Source organism: Vicugna pacos, chromosome 13 (genome assembly GCF_048564905.1).
Source record: "Vicugna pacos chromosome 13, VicPac4, whole genome shotgun sequence".
Taxonomy (NCBI): Eukaryota; Metazoa; Chordata; class Mammalia; order Artiodactyla; family Camelidae; genus Vicugna; species Vicugna pacos.
This window is the reverse complement of record NC_132999.1, coordinates 11,627,423-11,633,109: the sequence shown is the minus strand read 5'-3', so window position 1 is coordinate 11,633,109 and position 5,687 is coordinate 11,627,423. Positions and strand designations below refer to the sequence as shown.

The 5,687-nt window shown below is 35.5% G+C and overlaps 1 non-coding gene across 1 annotated transcript; it reads left to right on the top strand.

The window, feature by feature from the left end:
* Positions 1-4,972: 4,972 nt before the first annotated feature.
* TRNAH-AUG (transfer RNA histidin (anticodon AUG)) lies at positions 4,973-5,045 on the top strand. The gene has a single exon. It is a non-coding gene; the product is annotated as a tRNA-His (tRNA).
* Positions 5,046-5,687: the final 642 nt, after the last annotated feature.

Here is a 5,687-nt window from a genome sequence, read left to right as displayed (position 1 = left end):
CTGTATGAAATATTTTATAATAGCAAATAGATTTGGGCCAAAATTAAGTGGGAAATGAAAAATCAAGCATATAGAAAAAAACTTAGTATTAGTCTATAAGCACACATATTTACTTCAAAAGTACAAATCTTTGTAACTTTCACCCTGAACCACATAAAGAATTGGCTGGGCCTTGCAAAGTCACAGTTCTCTGAAAGAATGGTTGAATAATGAGAATTATGAGGACAGATCAATTCAGTGTTTCATTTTTAATAGATAAGAAGTACTTTATTATAATGAAACTGTCAACTTAACTTCCGTATATAACACGCGATTACTAAAAACATATAGTATAATGTTTTCCAGAATATGTTCTATGAAATACCAGAGGTTAAGGGTTCTGTAATCAACCGTGTTCATGCAATGCTGGATACCATACTATACCCACTCTCAGAAATTCATAAGTAAGCACTGAATCTGGCTGCTATATTAGTTTTCTTCTATTAAAAGATAACGAAAAAACCAGTATGCATAATTTAAATATTCTCTGTGAGAGATGGAGAGAGAATATGAATGTAATCTCCAGCACGGTCTAGAAGAATCAGGCATCAAGTGACATTTCTGACAGTGTCTTCTCCGTCTCTTCCTTTGACCCCTTACCTTCTGCCAACACAGTAAATGTTGGCGTTCCTTAAAGATCCATTCTTGTTCCTTTTCACTCCTTGACCTCTGTTCCTCTCTAATAATCCATAACCTAGTTATGCCAAGACCTCTCTATCTAGACCTGACTTGTCCAAACATATCCTTAATTAATTTTGGAACTTCCCAAGCTGAGGTCCCAGAGGCAACTCAAGTTTAACACATCCATACCAGACTCTGTTACCTGACACCCTGAAATAACTTGGCCTCTGGATTCTCCATTTCCATTATGGTGTCACCATCCTACCTAGTTGTCAAATTGGAAATACCTTTGGTTGACCCTTTGCTGCATCTTCTTGCTTTCATTTTCGTATTCTTCTGGAACGTTTCTTACCTCTAGCCTCTCTTCTCTTTAATCCTTTGTCACACCTTAGTCTCTATCTTCATTATGTCTTAACTGGGCTCCCTGACTTGTCATTCTCTCACCAGTATTTCCCAAATGCAGTTCATAATCCACATAGGCTTATTATCATAAAAATATAATCATGTTGTTTCATAACAAACACATGTTAGCTCTCTATAGGTTAAAAGATACCCAAGCACACAAATGTAGCAAAGAAGACTCTTTTACAGTCCAAATTTCAAAATCTATCTCATTTCCTGCAACTCCCTTGTACATGTTCTATGGTGTGGTGATATTAAACTCCTCATCATCCCCTGAATGTACCACAGTTTATCTTCTGTCTTTCAGCGTATACTATACCTCTTTCAGGAATGCCCCCTCCCTCTTCATCCAACAAACAAACTCCTATTCATACTTTAATACCCCAAAATATCACCTTCTTTAGAATACCTTCTCCAACATTCCCAATAAAAGACAATTACTGAATTTTCTAAACTACCAAAAATGTCACACATAGAATAAATCAGTCAAAACATCCAATGATTTAGGAAATACTTAATAAATAGAAGAGACGAAATGGTATTTATTCATTCAATCAACAAATACTTATTGAGCTCCTACTATATGACAAGTATTACTCTAGATCCTGGGAAAACAGAAATTAACCAAATAAATGACACGTGCAATTTACAATTGACTAGGAGGAGAAAGAGTAAATAAACAAATCTCTACTATGTCAGGTGGGTGTAAGTGCTGTGGAGAACAATGAAGCTGGGTGAGGGGGTGGTCAGTTTGATACTGATGCAGGGTGGTCAGAGGAGAGCTCACTAAGGAGCATTTGTCAGAAGACCAAAGTCCCCGAGCTGCCAATATGTGACTGTGAGCACCTGTGCCCATTTTCTTCAGTGCTGGCCTTTTTAAAACCACTTTTTAAAAAGCAATTTTTATATTAAAACATTAACCCTTTACAATTCATATGTATCACCAATGTTTTTCCTTCCACTTTGTCAATGTATTTTAACTTTTGCGATAATTTTTGCACCAGGGGAATTTTGATCAAAATTGCATTCAGACTTATTAATTTGGGCAGAGTAGACGCATTTGCAGCCTTCAGTCCTCCCAGTGAGTGAAGCTGGTAGTCCAGTCCTGAATGTCCCACCAATTTTTATTAAAATTATTCTCTGTGTTTAAAAAATAGTTTTGCTGTTATGAATTTTAGGATTACTTCAGCACATCATATTTTCTACGTGCAGGTTCTGGTTATAAGAGAAAACTATTCATTTTTCAATATATATTCTTTTGTATTTGACCATTGTATCAAACTCTCTTATTCTAATAGCTTTTAGCTTCCTTCTATAATTTTTCAACATTTCATGTAGGTGTAAGAGCTCTGTTTCTTCTCATCATTAACATTTCATGTCATTCCAGTCACTAAAATTTCCAGAACAATGTTTAGGTGAAAAAGATAACAGCATATACGTTTTCCTAATTTTAATGACACACAGATCTCCTAGTATTTTACCATTACTTTTGATGCTGTCCCTTTGTTTAAGAGAGGGCTTCTTTCTTACACTAAGTCACAGATTAAAATAATTTTATTTGAGTTGAATATTGGATTTTGTCCAATTCTTGCTGGCATCTTTTGAAGATATGATATGGTGTTTCCTTGAATGACCAATATAATGCATTAAGTTAATACAGGATCCACCAAAATTGTTTCTCAGAAAAAACACTTTCTTCCTTTGGCTGGTCTATCAAAAAAAAAAAATTGAGGGAGAATAGGAAATTGTCATCTGGTCAAACAGCTTGGGGAAGTGCTGCCTGGCATCTTTAGTTCTTAGAGAATCATTAGCTCTTATATGAAAGATGCTGGGAAGTCTAGCAGTCAAGATATTCAGTTAAAAAAAATATACACCATAATGCAGTGTGGTATATTTGAAAGTTGCTGAAAGAGTAGATCTTAAAAGTTCTTATCACAAAAAAATCATGTTTTTTGTACCTATAGGAGATGATGGATATTAACTAAACTCACTGTGGCAATTGGTTCACAATATATGTAAGTCAAATTATGCTGAACACCTCAAACATATACAGTGCTGTATGTCAATTATATCGCAACATAACCGAAAAAAATTCAGTTAAATTTACTAAACTCACCATTTCCAAACATTACCTGTTCCTCCTTCCCTCACATAAGACCAACTAGTAACCCGCTGATTTAGGGTGCAGAATTGAGAAGTACCATATTAATAGCTTTCCTTATAGTAAATTGTCTTTGCTCTCCTGAAATAGAACCTGCTTGGCCATGGAGTATGTACGGCTGCTTAATTTAGTGCGATGGTCAGTTGGTTGGGTTTTGATTGAAGAGTTTTGAATCTGTAATTATAAATGGGATTGTACTGTCATTTCTCATCTCTACTCCCTTTTGGCTCTTTCCTGGGTTTCAGTATTAGTGTGATGCTGGGTTGGTTATATGAATTAGTATAGGTCCCACATTTTTCTGGGCTCTGTAACAATTTATGCAGCATGGGAATTATCATAGGATTTCATTTTCTTAATTTGAAATATTTTCTAAGAAATAGCCAAAAGAGAGATGAACCCAAACACAGAGCTAACTGGTTGTCACTGAGTTTGTAATTGAATCTCTCTGTTACCTCTGTTTTCTTTACTGATGAGGCTTCAAGTGCCTCCGTTTTCCTCACTGTGAGTAAACATGATTGCTCTTTGCTCCAGAGGGTTAACGGTTCAGACAGCCTCCTCTGCTTAGAAGCAATAACTCCTTGCTCTTGTCGCTCCAGTTCACCACAGAACAGGGGGGCATCAAAGTCAGGTCAGCAAAGCAGGAAATGATAGAATCCCGACAAGAGAATCAAACTTCTCCATGAGCACGTTGTCCCTGATGCTGGGAACAAAGTGAGGTGACAAGAATAAAGGCCTGGAGGGAGAGAGGAAACAGAGCGGAGCACACTGTGGGGTCTAGAATCCCAAGAAGAGGGTTGAAGAGTATTGATCTGGTTTTTAAAACACTTCCTTTGAAGCGCTGTTGGGACAGTGTTGGACATTTATGGTCTGTAAAGGGAGAGATGGGGTATTTGGGCCACTTTTGAGACCAGTTCCTCCCGCAGCCACAGAACCCTTTATTCAGAGAGGTGCCATATTATTATAGACAAAATACTTCCTGAATCTTCTAAGGGATTGAGCATAAGAACACACAAAGATGTTTATATGTTTTTCTTTCTGATACAAGAATTACTCAAAATTAAAAAGCAAACTACCTTAGCTGTGCAGGGCCAGGCTCATGGCAGGCACTTTGGTGATGTTTGGTGAGTAGATGCATAATGTTTGTTAAATAAATGCACACGTGTTGTCCTCCCATTTTTATGCAACTAATGTGCTCCTAAAACAACATGGGGTATAAACTAAATTGAAAGAAATGAATATTTTTTCCAGTTTTTTAATATATAAATATTTATGATATGTAAATATATTTATATATTATTTATTTATAAATTATATAAAATTACATAATATTTATATATAACTATAACTTCTATCCATAAATTTATTAAATTTATAAAATATGTAAGTATGTTTAATATATAATATATACATAAAATAACACATTAGGTGCCAAATATATATTGTTTTTAATTCTTCCTTAGTTGTGTATTTCACAGCACTGAATCTTTAAATTTCAGTCTTCTTTCCCTCAGTACTTTCAAGGTGCAATAATCATCTCAGATATTTCAACATATTCAAGGAAACTTAATATTCAAAATGATGTTTTCTAAATAAGCTAATAAATTAGCAGGTTTTTTTCGCTATATTTTCACATGCTGGGTAGCCTAAAAATAAAAATAATGTTCCTTTGTCTAAAACACAGATTGCACAAAGTATAACTCTTTGACCAAATCCTGGATGCATTTCAAGACAAGAAAAGAGGGGTGGGCGGGAGGATATAGCTCAGTGGTAAAGTGCATGCCTATGATGCATGAGGTCCTGGGTTCAATCTCCAGTACTTCCACTGAAATAAATAAATAAATAAACCTAATTACCTACCTCCCCCACTAAAAAAAGACAAAAACAAAAAAAAACCCCAAAACCTGCTAAGATTGCATATTCCTGAGTTATCCTCTGTAATGTCATGAATGCCAAAAAAGACAAATACGTGTGTTAGAGGAAAACAATGGTTATCAATAGAAAAGTGGTTCCCTCCCCTCGGTGCTCCCCCCTCTTCACTGGAGCACATTTGTAAAGGTGATTTGTTGGGAAACACTAATTCATCCATTCATACACTCAAAGGTCTTTCCGCTTAATAGTACTAAGTCTGTGTTTAACATGCTTATTAAATACAGTTACTTTTGTATTAGTGTCCAAAGAAAAAAAATGATAACAATCAAAAGAAGTTTCTGGTGGTATGTTGCAATATGAAATCAGGATTTGAACAACTGTAATATTTTAACCAACACTGAGTTCTGGGAAACTCCTTGATTATCAAAAAGCTAAATATCATTCCTTACACTTGATTAGAGAAAAATCTGATTTTCTTGTGGCATTGCCTCTTGAAAGAGATGATGGGGAAAAGTGCCACAGCGAAGGGCTGAAACTGAATCAAAGAATATTGATTTTGTGTCTGACCCAGCTTGTGCTTTTCCAGTTCCAACAC